We start from the raw sequence: 16,778 nt of genomic DNA on the forward strand, positions 1-16,778 counted from the left end.
CTTCCCAACTCTGTGCATCACGTGTATGTCTGGGGCACTCTCCATTGTAGCTGTGCCCTTGACGTGAGTGAAAATTGTAGACAGGGTGACTGAGAAAGCCTGCTCACTTGAGCTGGCTGTGATTTGCTATACAATGCAAGTGCTGCATGAACCGTGCACACCTGCCTGTCTTCTAGAAACTGAACTCTTAGTACAAACAGAGTACAGACTGCTGTAAAAAGAAATAAATCCTAAACTCAACTACATTCAGGCCAGCAGTAGGATAAAAAGAATAGAATTGTCAGAGAGAGAAAAAAACCCAACCAAACAGCAAACAGAAGACTTAAAATATGTCAGTGTCTTTATTTTCAGAAGTTCCCTCCCAGTTTTCTATTCTGCAGGGAGCACATAAAATGTTATGATGTAAGTTTTAGTCGTTTGTATCCTGTAAAGGTTTGGGGGTTTTGGTTTGGTTTTTGTTCTGGGGGTTTTTTTAGTCAATGATCTAATTAACTTGCCCATACAACCTTAAGATGCTATCAACAAACTGGATTTTTAATTATTTGTACAGCAGAATCCTAAACCAGAAGACAGGCAATTTCACAGCATATTCCTATCGAGCTGCTCTGATCAGACTTGGACTTTCACTTGGGGTATACTCATGCAGATGCTGTGTGTGTTGCAATCTCTTCTATTACTTATGAATGCATAAGATAGACTCATTTACAAGAGGGTGGTGATGAAAGAAACCTCATGGCAAGTAAGCAGGAAGCACATCACCTTCCACTTTGGTAGAGAATACTACCGAATTTGGGAAGGCAGAAGAATCACCTCCTCCAGCTAAGAGTGAAAGTCTCCATCCAAAGGAAGTCGAGGACTAGAATAGCAGCTGCAACACAGATCTAGACTATGAGATGCAGCCTTGTGCAAAGCAGTATTTAACCCCTCGAATTCTGCAGGCACTGCATTTCAAAACAGTCCGTGACTTCTCCCTTCTCAGCAAAGTGTTCTCCATGTGTACGTTGTACATGGTTTATTCAAACATCAACTGTTTCTTACTGAAGAAGTCTCACAGGCAACACCAGAGTTATCTCCAACTTACAAGGGGAGGTGCTGAGGCAAATGCAAAACTCAAAAGGGAGGAAACTTGAAGAAGCTCTTACTGTTACACCCAAGGCTGAGTGTAAAAGAATCTCCCAACTTCTTACTCATTTTTCCAGACATGGGCACTCCAACTCCCACATATGAATACTTCATCAAGGCCCAATTTCTGGACAATAGCGTGTCTAAGTCGCATGTTTTACAAATTAAAGGATATTATATTAAAAGATAGAAGAGTGACTAGATAAACTCTCAAGACTGCAGATGGCATAATAAAAAACTATTCTTTGTACCCAGTATTTCTCCCAGTGGTTTCTACAGTGGTAGCTCACAGTACACAAAGGACAGAAAAAAGGTGTGTGCTATCTGAAGAGGTCTGCATGGGTCTTAAACTTTATGTAGGCTTTGAACTAGTCATTTGCAGAGGTGAAATTCACTCTGTAAGAAATGGCTGTACTTTCTTTAATTGCTATTAGAAGTAATACCTACTAGACAGCACAGGCACTGATCACCCAGATAAACCTTTTCATTATAAGCATTTTTCAAAAATACTCATACAGAGCTGTAACAAAGTCTGCAAGTGAGCTGGCAAAGTAAATTTTCAGCTTGATCTCTTGGTGTTAATTGAGTTGCGAGACTTTTCTATTTGTTCTTCCACTATTTGCAACTTTAAAACCAAGATACATAGTTAAAGCATAGGCCTGGTTTTTCACAGATTGATCTCTGGGAAAGCTTATTAGCTCTTCCTGCTGAACTTTCAATTAATCCGTATTTTAGGTTAGAATGTATCTCAGGAGGAACACACGGATGACAAGAAAAGTTACAAAATGAATGGATTTGATACTGGCTCACTCGCCCCCCCTTTTCCATGTCAAGTTCAATCCACCACCAGGCGGGTGTGTACTCTTTCATGTATTCAGCTCGGCAGGCATTGAAAGTTAAAAGGCTTGCAGCAATTATTTTGACAATAATGGAATTTTAGTGCTTCTGTGTCCAACCCAGAACCTTATATGGGTGCAAATCAGCCATATCCAACTGACAGTGTAAAGAAATCTATTTTGGGAAGAGAATTATGCTCATAAAGTTCCTTCAAACTTGCTAAAACTGATTGCAAGATGTGGACTGCAGTGTCACAGACTAAAGAAGTATTCACCAGCAAATACGTGTCTGTATATACAGTACCTCCCACAAGCATGAAAGTATCCTCACAAAGTTACAATTACTTTGCTGTCACTCCTAACTTCCAAACTGGCCTGCTCTGTACAACAGGTACAACTACCCTTCAGTTTGCTTTTCTCTCCCAAACCAGCTGTCCTCTTCTACAAACTCTAGAGCATCCTCTTGCCAGCTGGCTGCATATACAGCCAAGTGCTATGCCTTAGCTGCTTGCCTTAAGCAACAGTCTGAGTTCTGACTCCTGAAAGCATTTTAGGGTAAAAAAAACCCAAGTACCTGATGGATACCACTTTTACCCTGTTCAACACCACCCCACGAGAGCATTTTGTGTTACAGAGGAGAAAGTAATTGTCACTCTAAATAAAATACTAAATAGCATCTTAAATGAGTAGATGTTCAACTTAATTTTTATTTAGATCAAATACGAGTGCATCCATAGAAAAAATACTCCAATCTCATGTGAACTATATGTATAGTAGAGTGTGTTATACTTTAAATGAAATAATGTTATACAGAGATCCAGAAGGCACAGAGGAGACAGTAGAAATAATTGTTTTAGTATCATTTAAAATGTAAATGTCATGTAATATGTAATTTAAATGTAAATCTGCACCTTAAACCTTCAATCCATCAATGTAAATCTCCATTTAAGAAACAAAATTTCCATGTGTTCACATTAATTCCTCCTTCTATATTAATTATAGAATGGGAAATGTATAACCTTCAATTAAAAACTGGTAACTATCTTCATAACAGACTGAGTTGAAAAACTATTTTTTAAAAGCGGTTACTAATAGATTTTAAAATGTAAATGGTTATTCACATAATAACTAAGCAACCAAAAAATCCCTGTATTTCACACTGCATTAAAAACAAAACAGAACCCCACAATGAGCTCCTGCAGCAAAATTTATATGTGCATGCCCTTTGGGCCTGTAACAGTTTCCATCCATTTGGGGATAATGTGATCAATTCCTTCCCATGCACCCTGCAATTCATATATGCATACTGAAGTAGGAAGAATACCAATGCTGTGGTCGTTAAAACAAGAAAGCAAGACTCTGACACTCCTTGCATTAAATCAGAAAAAAAGGTAAAAAACCTAACTGCATAAGTATGTAAGGTCATGCAGTGTTCTTTAAATGCACTTTAAGAGTCATTTGAGTTCAGGCTTCCTGTATCGGGTTTTTAAATTAGTCTTACTTTGGTTGAGGGTATAATCCAAAACTCTCTGATACCTGTGGGAGACTTTCCTCTAACTCCAGTCTGGATATACTGTTTTCTTTCCTATAGGCAAATCAGACAATGCATCTCATCTGCCAAAGGTAACAAAAATATCGTAAGAACTTTCTTCTCTTTAAAGAAAGGGAAAAAAAATCTGCAACCAGAGAGAAGAGTAAATATCAAAAAAGGGGGAAAAAAATTTTATCAAAGAGTAAAATCTTTTGAAAATAATACTTGCTGTATATACAAAAGTAGAAGTAAATATACCAGAGCTCTTTGTGTACAGGCAGCAAAACAAAGACAGTGATCAAAATCTCTCGGATGCAATTAAATAGCTTTCCTACCCTTCTGAATTCCAATAAACAGCAAGACTAATTCTGAAAAGATTGCAAATGCATTTAAAAGTCATGTCGAAGCTTTGTGTTCACCAACACACAGTATTTCCTGAACTGAAACAACTGTCCATCTAAACCACTACCAAGATTTGTAACTTCTTTATGGTCATTACATCTTGCAGATGAAACTACAAATTAATTCTTCTGCAGCTTTATCTTCTGGCCAGAACAACATCTTTTCTATGACCCATTCTACTGTGACTCTGCATGACCAGTTACCATGAACAATGTATTAGAAAGAATAATGTAACTTGTGTCGAAAAATCAGTATTAAGAGTATCTCCTTTACAGAAACCCCAAGCTGATCTCTCTCTGATGAATTAACTTCAGGGTGAAGTATCTTGGCCTACCATGGTTGTAAAACACAAAAATGCTATCACGTATTTCTCTAAGCTACTAAGCGCCACCACCTGCTCCCCCAGCACTAAAATTAACAGACTTGATGCTGCTGCTGCTTGTTTTCTGGCTCCTCAGATCAACTGTTTCCAGTGCACTTTCCTATTTTTTAAATTACCAAAAAAATTTTTAAAAAATTAAAAAATAGGAAAAAAATAAGGAAATTTTGAGACCAGTTTCAAAAAATACTATTTTTTTTCTAATTTGACACTCTAAAAATATTTGTGCTGTAGTTATAAAACCACGTGAACTCTTTTATTATTAAAATTGAAGCTGCCTGCACCTACTGGAAATGTCTGCTTACACTGACAATAGAATTTCAGGAGCTGAATGAATGCCACAGGAAACATATCTATATGCAGGTATTCGAATACATGGGCAACATACTAAGTGTACCTCAGATTTAAAGTGTTGCAAAATATCAGTCAGCAATTCAAACACAATCAATCAAAGCCTACAGAAAATGATTACTTTATTAATATTTAATAAAGGTATATTGGCTATTATAATAATATGCTCAGTTTTCTTTAGCTCTTCTTCCTTGCCTTTCCCAAAGTCTTCAATCGGTATCCAAAGCAATTTACTTTTCTATTTGTGTTCTAACAACTCTGAGAAGAGCAAATCATTTCAAAACTTCAGAGAGATTGGACAGGAGTTAAATGTTTTCCTTGACAGATAACAGGATAAGACGGTTGAGGTTAATTTAAACTTATGTGTGTAAAAATAAATAAGTAGTACATCGCCATCTTAAATCTATAGACTGCTTCCAAAAAGACTGCCCTAATTTAAATAAAGAATGCGTAAGGTAATGCATCAACTACGTACCAAATATGGAAGCCACATTCACTCTTTTTTTATTCATAAAACTCTCATTCGGAGCATCAGTGACATGCAGCTCTTTAGAGCCCTCCCCCATACACCTTTTTTAAAAAAAATAAAAATTAAAAAAGAAAAGGAAAAACCAACAAAACATGATCAATGCTTAGACATGTATTTTGGAGTATTATGCCTCGACAATTTCTGTGAGAGTTTTGCAAAGTTTTATGGCAGACCCTGAAAACCGCTATAGCAGTCAGATCATTATTGCAAACTATTATGCATATAGGCTTAACCCAAATCCCATTTGAAGTCAATGGAAAAATCCCCATCGCCTTCAGAGGCCTTTGGATCAGATCCTTTGTTTCCAGAGGTATGGAATAGGAAATTTCAAATGTATGCAAGAGAGAAGAGTGTACAACTACTAAATAAGTGGTAACACTAATCTTCTGTGAAAAAAGACTATTTTTAACAAAGGGCAACTCAAAATGATGAGATCTCACATTTGACAGCATATATTTTTAAAAGACAGGCTGCAAAGGGCCTGATTCCAAGCATTTTATTCCTGCATACCTACCTATAGTAATCAAGGCATCTTAAACAGAATTATGTGCTATTTTGGAGATCATAAGTCAAATTTTAATGAAATCCTACTATTACCGGGCTTACTAGCAGATTTAAGACATTCTACATGAGTGCTGGAATACCTGTGGGCAAATTTCTGCATCGTTCCCCGGAAAATCACAGATTGGTTTGCTCTCTAGCAAGAAGTTACAGGCCAGCTTTATTAGTAATTCCATAAATGTGCACACACACTACGTTAGGGAGTATGCGGGTAGAGGAGGATTGCTCCAAAGTCCATCAAACTCAACAGAATTCATCCTATTGTGGATCAGGCATGGAGTCAAATGAACAAACAAGTATGGATTTGCGCAGTACCATTTACAGTAGTATTAACTCAGGACTTGCAGAAGTGCATGTGTGCTGAAAACATCTACCCCGCCATTTTATATCTACTGGGATCACTCTACTTATGAATGTCTATTGTGCTGGTCACAGGGATTTCAACTTTCTGTCTTCTGGCTGCAAACCGAAATGTAGCTAGCTGCATGCACACTGAATAAATTAATACCTAGCTTTGCAAAAATCAAATGCATTGTACAAGCATGCATGCTATATGAACACCTATGTAGCTATGAAGAAACATGTTCTATGGTATGTTTTATTTGAGAAACAAAGACATGCAATCATATTTCTAAATTAGTATTTTTTTTTCTTCTCAGACAGATTCAGCCATAAATCAAAGTCAAAACTGTATGGCAGTGTTGCTTTGTTATTTATATATATATGTGTGTGTATATATATATACACACACACATATATATTAGACCTCCACAACAACTGCCATTGCGGGGGAAGAGGGTGGGAGGGCTGACTACCTGCACCAGTTTCAAGCTGAGAGCAACTGATGCAGTTTGTATGAAAAAAGGCATAATTCAAGCCCATTTCCATTTGCTTGAGGGAAGGTGTCACGATCACAGGCCTGCCCATGCCCTGAGCACCCATGTGCACAGAAGACTTTGAATGCTGCCGTATAAGGTGCAAGGCCCTGCTGAGGTTTGTAGCACCATGTGGCACATGGGCGAAGGCCGATTACAGTGAAACCATCCTGCCTGCAAGGGAGCTGCTGAAACACTGACTGAATGTGAATTACACCACCACCCCCCTCCCAAAAGAAAAAAAAAAATCCCAAAAGTAAATTGGATGAAACAAGGCATTCCTTCCACTCCTCCTTTTCCTTCTCCTTAGCTGCTACAAAATGTTTATGAATACTTAGCATATACTAGAAGGCAGTGCTGTACCAATACAGCCATACAAAATATAATCCAGCCTCAGTGTTTTAGCTTATCTTCTATATTCAATGAAGATGAGAACTCCAGACTGCACCCACATCTGAAAGTGGTAACTCCTGCTCCGTTCCCTTTCTTCTCTCCACCTCCTCTCTCTTCCCTCTCCTTTACCCACAACAAAATCTCCCTTAACCTGATCCAAAGCTGGCAGCATTCATCCAGGCAAAATTCCAATTAATTTCAAAAAGTTTAACCTGAATAAGGAGGCCACGCATCCCGTTTATTATCTCTGAAAGTAATCATCACATCGTAACCCATCTATTTGTGTAAAATGCTGTGGACTATGCTCCTCTTGTTTCACTGCAAGCTGCTCTCTGCCTTACACGTAACACTGCTCTCTGTTGAGCGCTGTGTATTAGTCACAGGCCTAGAACATATGCACCTTTCCCTCATGCTCCCCGCTTTCTCTGCATTAGTATCTTTTGGTAAAAGCCATATTTTTAGTCAAGATAGGCGAGAGGTTAAGAATCAACTGTTCATTTCTCAGCAACACCTTAAATATCCTTTTGGAGGACAAAAATCCATTTGGAGGATGCGGGTGAGGGAGAAAGACTATGCTTTTAATTTTTCATGCCATGCACCAAACATTTTGTACGAGAATCTTGGCAGTCCCACGCCAAACACTTTCAAAATGTAAATGCTCCAACTCACGTGAATAATTCTTGAAGGCATTCATCTCAGGGGCTGAATGTTTCTATCAGCAGTCATATTTCAAGTTACAGACTAAAAATAATTCTAAATTTTAAACCTGGAATTCACCAATCTAATGAACAGATTTTAATCCTTCCTCAATTAACACACACGTGATCTTTATGCACTATATTCATTTTCAGCATGCTTATAGAGATCCTCACTGTGAAATAAACCAGTAATAAGGTAATTCTGCTTCTTTTACTTTCACAGAGATCATTTCCAGCAAGCCACCACAAGATAATGAACTAATACACCAGAAGCAATTTTATATTCCTTTAAGTGCTAGTCCTCAGCAACAAAACAATCCCAACAAGTATTGCAACCCAAGAAAAAAAAAAAAAAAATCCTCTTAAGATAAGCAGCATCATTAGGGGAGCAATATCACTGAGTACTCTGAAATCTCTCAGTGAGGAGTGTTTAGCAGTTTATGATTTTATACCAATAACTACAAGTTAGAACACTCAACTAATAGTTTATTTGCCTTGTACTATGCAGCCAACACAGGCCTCTAAAAAATCACTTTGAAGAAATTAATTTCAGCTATCACCAAGACATACGTTCCTAAAGTCCCTTCTTAATCTACAGAGTTCACTAAAACATTCTCTACTTACTTTGAGCTTGATCGGCCAATAAATACTGCTTTACTACTTAAAGTTATGAGTTGTTTTTCAGTTTATGTTGCCATAAAACAGTTCAAATGCATTGCCAATATGGAGATGGTTTTGATACAATGCTGTCAATGGCCTGAGTTTAAAACTATTTTTGTACCAGTCACTGGGTATTTTGTAATTATTTTTGGGTTTGTTTTTTTTTTTTTCATGGAGAAAAAAACCCCTCAAACTTATTTGGACTTGTTTTGATATTTAACTCCTGGATATAAATAAAATTAAAGGCAAAAGACTGAAATATTTTACAAAAGCGACTCCTTTTTTCAGTGTAGAGGAAAGCATTTTGTTTTACAAATACATATGAAAAGACTAGCTTCTTCATAAAGTGTCTTTAAAACTTATTTATTTCCAGATACTTTAATTTGCACATGCACTTGTCTATATAAAGAACACAAAGTAAGTATTATAATAGGTCTGGCAATTTCATAGTAGTAATAAATCTTAAGTGTACAACCGACTGCCAAATTGTGCCTAACTCAGTACATCTACATCCACATGCTACTTTGATCTATAAATGGCATTACTCTAATATTTAAGTATTATATTTAAAATAAATTCCTTCATTAACACCTGAAGAGCAAGAGAAAGAGAGTGGGAGTGTGAGTGAGTATGTGCCCGTGCGCGCGCGTAAAAGATAAAGAAGAAAATGCACTTTTGGCACTTACAGACCTTTAAAGGCCGTGAAAAATAGTATTTGAAAAATACATGATAAAAAATGTTAATTATAAAGTAATCCCGAGCAAGTACAGGTATTATAATTCTTAAATATGAACCCTGAAAATATTTATGTCCGAATTCACATTGCTAAGACAATCAGGAAACGTAACTGTAATGAGATACAATTACTGAAGATCATCACAGTTACCTTAAAAAATATTAGTTGAGCAATGAGAACATGTACCCTCATGTATACACACACAAATGGCATAAACCCCTACGTACTTGTTAGCAGCTGTGTTAGAACTGCTCTGCACATGGGTGTTTAATAATGTTTCAAATATAATGAAATATTAAATAAATATAAACTTGCACCACCCAACTTTGTTTCTTTTCCTGAGCTTCCTTCTATTTAAAATAAAATATAGGGAGAAAAATAAAGTGGGGGAGGGAAGGGGGGAAATGCCACTGAAGAAAGAAGCTATATTGTAATCAATGAAGGCAAGACTGGCACAAGTCCTAGAACATTTGCATTCAGAAATAAAAGCTGTGATCGACCTTTGTCTGCTAAGAAAATGAAGCTTGCTGCTTTTAAACAGACTAGCGAAGGGAGGGGCAGACTTGATAGAGAGGGAGAAGAGAACCTAAAAAACAGCAACAATAGCAAATATTAGTATATCACATCCCTAATAGCCAGCAAGCGATCACCCTGAATGAGCCTAAACCTCGCCGGGCTGGTAATGTACTACTGGTTAGTCAGAAATTAATAGGCAGTCACGAGCCAATTTGCCGATACCCACGTAGTTTCCGAAACTTAATTTCCCTACTTGATAATTATTCGCCGCTCACGCCATCGTAGCGGTACACAACCACGAAATGCTGGTGGGTGCCCGTCAAGGGGGGAGCGGGGAAGCGGTGGGAAAGCAGCTTACCCTGCGCAGGGTGGGGAGCCAGCCTCGGGGAGCCGCCGATGTGCTGGTGGTGCTGGTGTTCACCTTGCAGCTCTGCAGTCTCCTGTAAAAGCAGGCAGAAGGCACTGAGCGAGCTCTGTGGCATTTCTCGCCCTTGCAAGTGCACGCAGGCCTGGGAGAGGAGGGGAAGGCGGTCCTTACCTAGCAACCGGCGGCCGCTCCTCCGCCCGCTCCGGCCGCAACTGCCCCCGGCTGCCAGCGCCCGGCGGCAACAATGGGCGGCTGCGAGGGAAGGGAAGGGAAAGGAAAGGAAAGGAAGGGAAGGGAAGGGGCGAGGGGAGGGAGGGAAGGAGGGAGGGAAGGCGAAGAGAGAGAGAGAGAGAGACACGGAGAAAGAGAGGAGGGGAGGGGAAAAAGAGAAGCGTGTTAAGCTTGTCTGGTAGTTAACAAGTCTTGAATGAAGAATGTTAGCAAACAGACAAACAGCATGTCTGATGCATGCTAATAGTCCTGGCTTCACCATTGACACTATGAATAATTCAGTAGAAAGGAGGGAAAAGAAGAAGAGAGGAGGAAAAGAAAAAAAAAGAAAAGAAAGAAAAAAGGCACCCTCCACCCTCCCTTCACGCTGTCGAACGCCTGCAGAGAAGACGAGCATAAAAAGTATGCCGCAACTTTCTCCTTTCCACCCATCGCTAAGCAAATACTCAGCAAAGGCCAGTCAGGCACCATCACTTTTGCCAGTGCTGCCTCTCAGAGATTTTCAATTCCTATTTTCGTTGGCTATTAATTTCCCACCCCCCCTTCCCCCCCACCCCCCCTTACCGCCTATTTTACTTCTTTTGTCTAGGAGCTGGCACCTGTCCCAGAGACGGCATTTTACTGCACATCCCCTTTTCCCTCCTCAGCAGAGAAAGAGGGGGGAGAGGTTTGCAAGGAGGAAACAGCCCGTGCACCCCCTATTACACCCCCAATCCCCTGTCTTCCCCCCCCCTCCATATTTCCATTTCAGCCGTGGTCAGATTACAAGGGGTTTGGAGGGATATCATCCACCCTATTTCACATGGCGCAGATACCTAAAGCCATTAAAAATATATTTGTATGAAAGAGAAAGACAGCCAGAGTGAGAGGCTTGTTCCATAAGCAGCACTGTGCACTGATACTCGGGGGAGGAAAATCACAAATAAAAGCCTTCATTCTCGCAGCATACAAACTAGTAAAGCCGGATTCATCGCTCAGTCAAAGAAATCAATTCCTTTAACGGAGGGAAGAGAGAGAGAGGAGAAAGAGAAAAAAGGATCAGCGGAGGGGAAAATACTTGGCGCTTTAACCTCAGCATTGCTATATACAGTACAGCCGAGCACAGCGCAGGAGAGATGGAAAACGAGCCCCCTTCTAAAACGGTGGAAGAGGAGAGTTAAATAAAGCAGAGAGGGGAGGGAAAAAAAAAAAAAAAAGAAGATCCTATTCGCAGCGTTTTCAAAAGTTCTGCTCTGGCAAAGGCCGTCTGAAGGGGAGGCCCTTGCAGCAGGAATGCGAGCAGCAGCAGCAACCTTCTTTTTTTTTTTTTTTTTTTCTTTCCAGAGCCCAGCCTCCCCCTTGTGAGCGACTGGAGCAATCTGGCTAAGGAAGAGGAGGAGGAGGACGTGAGCTAGCGAAACGCAGAGGGCTAGAGCTGATGATGAAAGAGAGGCACGGCCCTGCGTGAGCAGGCTCGTTTCCATCATACGCAGCAGGCACACAGGGAGGCAGGCACAGCGCAAGGAACCGAGCGCCCTGCCATGCAGGGGCACCCCCCCCTTCCCCGGAGCTTAGGACGGAGACCCAGGGAGGAAAAGAGCAACTGGGAGGAAAGGCGCTGCGCTGGAATGTCAATGCACCCACGCTATGGCAGTACGCTTGACAGTGCAGTGCGGCTAATGAAGCTTTTAATTGGGGGGGAAGGTCCTACGGAAATATCTTCCGGGATTAAAACGAAGAGAAGAGCTCCTCTTTGTATTTACACACATCTAAAGCCCTCTCTGTAGTGAAGCAGTCCGCAAGGACCACGGAACTGCAGTGCACACGCACACACAAAACCCCAAAGCAACCACACAACCCCAAACCCACAGAGCTGCAAATGGATCTTTGAAAAAGTAAATACTGCATGTGACAAAAAACCTCGGTGATTTTGTTTTCTCATGCCCTTACTTCTAAACCAGCTGCACAGCCAAGCTCAGGCTGCTTGGCCCTTATAACTATCTTGGCACCGAGTCAAAAGCTGATAAGCATTTGGGCGAGACAGCTCAACTGCTGTGCTGGAAGAAAAACAGCTGCCATGATTGCTGTTTGATTGAGCGCGCTTACACACACTCACAAAAAAACATATCGGGCTGCAAAGACGGGCCACAAATGCCTGAGGATTCAGCTTCAGAGGATCAACACACATTTCCCTTTTTAAAAAAAAAAAAAAAAAAAGTTTTCATATAGTTTCTCCTCCGTTCCCCCTCCCCTCTTTTAAAGAAAACGTACTGCATGGACTTGCTTTTCTTCTTCCCATCCCCCTCCATAACCTCAAGCAAACTCAAGGAATTGTGCCAAAAGTCCCGTTGCTAGTTACCAAGTGCATTTTTTTAAATGTCCCTTTGATACTTCTCTCCCTCGTGCTTGCCATGGAATATGCAAGTAAGATAATCTTTCCATTACTTACAAGAAGTAATTAAAAAAGAAAAAGAACTTCTAGCTTGACGTTCCTTTCTCTTTTTCTCTCTTCAGGGGCAAAAGGAGGGAAATGAGGGGGAGAAGGATGTTTTTTCTCTTTGCCGAGTCCAACATTTGGCTTTTTCCATTTGTGGCAGATCACTGTAACGCTATTGTAAAACAACTTCCTGCCCCTTTTGGCTCACGTTCCAGAAGCTGCTAGGCTAAGTTCATAGCACAAACTTTTTTCCCCCTTGCCGAAGAAGAGAGAGAAAAAAAAAAAATTCCCTGCAAATTATTTCCCCCCCTTCTCTGGCTAATGGACTCACAAGGTGAATTTATTGCAGCTCTTTAAGAATGTTACACAAGAGACGTCGGTATCCCAGCTGGATAATTCATAAACTGAAAAGGTGGGGTCATTATAAATATATGTCTGTCTGTGCCTGTGTGCGTGTGCATTTTAATTTTGTAATTTTGAACTGTAAGTCGTAATACCATCAGGTGGATAATGAGCTAAGCTGCTTCATCTGTCGTACTAATTTGTATATCTATCATAGCACAGATCATTGGCTTAGTATATGCAGCCTCCTACTTCCCAATTGCTTTTGTACTCTGAGGTGACCTGCATCTCTCTTGCCTTTCTCCCCTCTTCTAAACGCTCAGTCTAATGAAAATACCCACCAAAAGCCTCTAAACCCTCCCTGCTAGAAAGGGGAGATGTTGCAGTTTTGCTGCGAGAAGCCAAAAAGGAAAAAAATAAGGCCTCCACAACTTGCTCTCTCACGATCTCTCTCTCCCTCTCCCTCTCTCTCCCTCTGTTTCTCTCATAGCAACAGCATTTCTTGGTACGCCTGCTTTGGCATACATCAGCATTTCTACCCGTCCAAGTGTCCTTTTGCGTCACATCTCGCCATTTCACTCAACCAATGAAATCTTCTTCTTGCAATAAAAATATATATACTTTTTCTGTTATTGGTATATTCAAATTTTTTTTTTTTAATGTGCTTTCCTAACAAAAAACGTTGTCAAGCATTTGATTTGCCCTACATGGGGAGGGAAGGGAAAGAGAAGGGGGGTGGGGAAGGAGACTGTACAGGATTCAACCTTGAAGAGTCTTCTTTGTGGAAAATATGTTACCATAAGAAAAAAAGGATTACGTGGATACTTAAGGAAAGTGAGAGTTGTCCCTCTCATTTAATATTTATTTTGCTTATGCTATCATTGCTTTCCTGATGTACTTTTAAATCAGCTAGGCAGTTTCAACTGATTGGAAAAGCCAACACTGTGTTTCTAAGACTTCCTAAAATGCTCTTCAGGACAAAAAAAAAAAAAAAAAAAAAAAAGAAAAAAGGATGCTAATTGATATCTTATTCCTCTAAATATTGATCATGAGGTGACAGAAAAAAAATGCAATGGAAAAAGAAAAACTGGTAGATGTGAGTTTCTATCCCTTGCAACTCTCAGATGTCATCCAAAGAGGCTGCTCTCCAACCTTCGGCTTAAAAATGCACTGTCCTGCAAAAGGGACAAGAGGTCTTTAGAGCCATAGATTTTTCTAAGATGCATTTCCTTCTCTCATAAACTCCCATGATTTTTTGAAGGCAGTATTTAAACAATCAGCTGTGGTAATGATAGTGATAAAGACTTCATACTATTTACATTATAGCTTGTAATTCAGCCATTCCAAGAGCTGTATGTACTCTGCCTAACTGGTAAGACTGGCAAAAGCAAGCACTACTAAGAACAGTATATACTGTATTGGATGGAATATACTTTCTACCAAGTATATGAAAACCCATCTCCCTGTTTTTGGGCCTGACTTTAATCACATTTGCTCCATTTAAATGCACAATATTAGCCAAATCTAGAAAGTACAGGGCAGCACGTGTGGGTTTCTCAGAACTGGCTGGCTATGCCACATCTTGAATGACTGCTGCAATGGCATATTTAAGGAACCTCTGTTACACATTTTTACCCAGCCTCAAATCTCAGGAAAATGCTCAACCACTGGCATTCTGAGGACAATAAACATTTCTTTTGTAAGCCAAATATATGTTTTATGGTTTATCCTTACCAACTTTTTTTTTTTTTTTTAATGGTGTGAAACCACAAAATGTTTTTAATATTTATTTTTAGGGAGTTATACTAAAAGCATGCTAGAGATTACCAGGACATAGCTGACAAGATATTTAAACTGTAACTTTCCCACAAATTTTTATTATAGTAAAATGACACCCAGTAATTCCGACCTCTTCTGATAACTCTGGTATCTCTTGCATACAGACTGTGGATGCAGAGGATGTGTGTGCATAAATTCTGGGTGGTTAAAAAGTAAAAGCAATTTTGCAATTTCTGAATAACATACTTTGTAGCAGACAGCCATAATGTCCAGCTAAAACTCTTACCATTTTTGTTTAAAAATAATGGCCTGATATTCCTGATAGTATTTATTTTAACAGAACATGCACAGATGAGAATGTTAACCCTACACAGGAAAAAAAAAGATTACATGCCTTAATGCATTCAATGCTTTTAATGTCGATATAATATAAAAAACAGACCTGTTTTTTTAGGAAAGGATCAGACTCAAATATATGAGTAGCTTAGCTGATAGTGTTTTACTTGCATTTAATCGGTTTTCTGAATGACTTTCCCTCCTTTTTCTCAGACACTATTTTTAGCTCCTTATGTATTTTTGTACTTTCTATATAAAAATACAGACCTCCTTTACTCCTCATACTTATCCTTTCCTTTCTCACTTTTTGTGTAGCTGTGGAAACCGCTGAGTTTCACCTCTGCTTTTGCCTGTCTCATAACTGGGCTAATTCTGGTGCATTTGGAGGGTTAAAAGTGCATTGCCTTTACAGAATAATGGCTTAGATTCATGCAATGAAAGTTATCCTTCTTCGAGGAGATACATAAATGCACTATATCTGTCACCATACTCGTAAAATAAGATTTAAAGTCATCTAACTTTAGGTTACTGCAGTACTAAAAAGTAAGGATTCAGGAAAGAGGAAAACAATTACATGAAGTCCAATTTATAAGCTTCATTTAATAGAAATGGAATTCCAAAAAGGGAAGTAGAGGAATTATTTTAAGATTCATCATGCCTGAATAAGTTCAAATCATGTAAATAGTAGTACGCCAATATTTCCACACCACAGTTCATACTATTACATAATTTTACAACCTCTCTCTTTCCCCTTATCACAAGTTCTGTCTATTGGAAACTCATTATAGATACTCCTGCTATACACTAATTCATTTGCTTGTATTTGAACTCAGAGTGGTATCTCTTATTCTTTCATCTCAGTTTTGTGTGATACTGACATCAGCACTGAGGTCAGCTCTAAACAGATCGTGATTTTTTTCTGTCTAAATAATACAGCTAATTTTCAATACAGGATGGTTTCTAATCTAACAGCAGCCAGAAATGTTTAATAAAAAATGATTGGTTACATGATTTTAAAAAGTACAAAATAATCCAATCATACATATTTCTTTTTTAGGCTTAAGCTATCCAGAAAAGTGTAAATTCACATTGTGGGGATTTTTTAAAATTTGTACCATTAAAATAATTCCAGTACATGCTATAAGAAAGCTCACCAAGAATAGCTTTACTTACCATAGAGAGCTTCTCTTTTTAAAGCCACTCTCCAGGGATTAAAAATAGTAATAATTAAAAATACATATATATAAAAGCAAAGCACTCTCGTCCATCGTTCCCTAAAGGCACCAGAGGTGCTCTGTGGGATTATAGCTGGTGTACGCTTCCTAGAAAGGACAGTAATTACACATTGCACAGCTTACTCGGGAAAGTTCTATTCTGTTGAATAACATTAATTCTGATGGATCAGTAGCATATTGGGGGGGGAACATTTAAATACCAAATAAAGACAATTTTGAACTGATTAGAACTGTAAAGGCAAGCTAAGCAAGGATATATTTCCACATTCTTCCCCTCAAAGCATAATGAAGCATTTTTTCAAAAACAATTCCTTCAGTACACTGTATTTTAACAGTAATGCTTTATAGCAAACTTGGCATTGAACTGGTATCAACATAAATGAAACTGGCAATAGGATAAGTGTTTTGTTTTACAATTTCTTTTTTTTAAGAAAGGAGGATTAAACAGTGCACTGTATTAGCAGGTTTTTAAGGGTGGCATTG

The 16,778-nt window shown here is 39.1% G+C and overlaps 1 protein-coding gene and 1 long non-coding RNA gene across 12 annotated transcripts in view; one reads left to right on the forward strand and one right to left on the reverse strand.

The window, feature by feature from the left end:
* PPARA (peroxisome proliferator activated receptor alpha) overlaps window positions 1–16,778 on the reverse strand; it is a 207,920-nt gene that overhangs the window by 172,667 nt on the left and 18,475 nt on the right. For 10 of the 11 annotated variants that reach the window (XM_030480535.1, XM_030480523.1, XM_030480522.1 and 7 more), the window contains exons 4-5: window positions 10,128–10,208; window positions 9,948–10,029 (exon numbers count right to left, since the gene is read on the reverse strand). The exons of the other annotated variant lie outside the window; for it this stretch is intronic. The gene's annotated coding sequence lies outside the window, so the exon portion shown is untranslated. The remainder of the gene's footprint in view (window positions 1–9,947; window positions 10,030–10,127; window positions 10,209–16,778) is intronic. 11 annotated transcript variants of the gene reach the window in all.
* LOC115605708 lies at window positions 11,537–13,543 on the forward strand. Its single transcript, XR_003990691.1, has 3 exons — window positions 11,537–12,590; window positions 12,681–13,015; window positions 13,436–13,543. It is a non-coding gene; the product is annotated as an uncharacterized LOC115605708 (long non-coding RNA).

The sequence above is a fragment of the Strigops habroptila genome, chromosome 3 (assembly GCF_004027225.2).
Source record: "Strigops habroptila isolate Jane chromosome 3, bStrHab1.2.pri, whole genome shotgun sequence".
NCBI lineage: Eukaryota > Metazoa > Chordata > Aves > Psittaciformes > Psittacidae > Strigops > Strigops habroptila.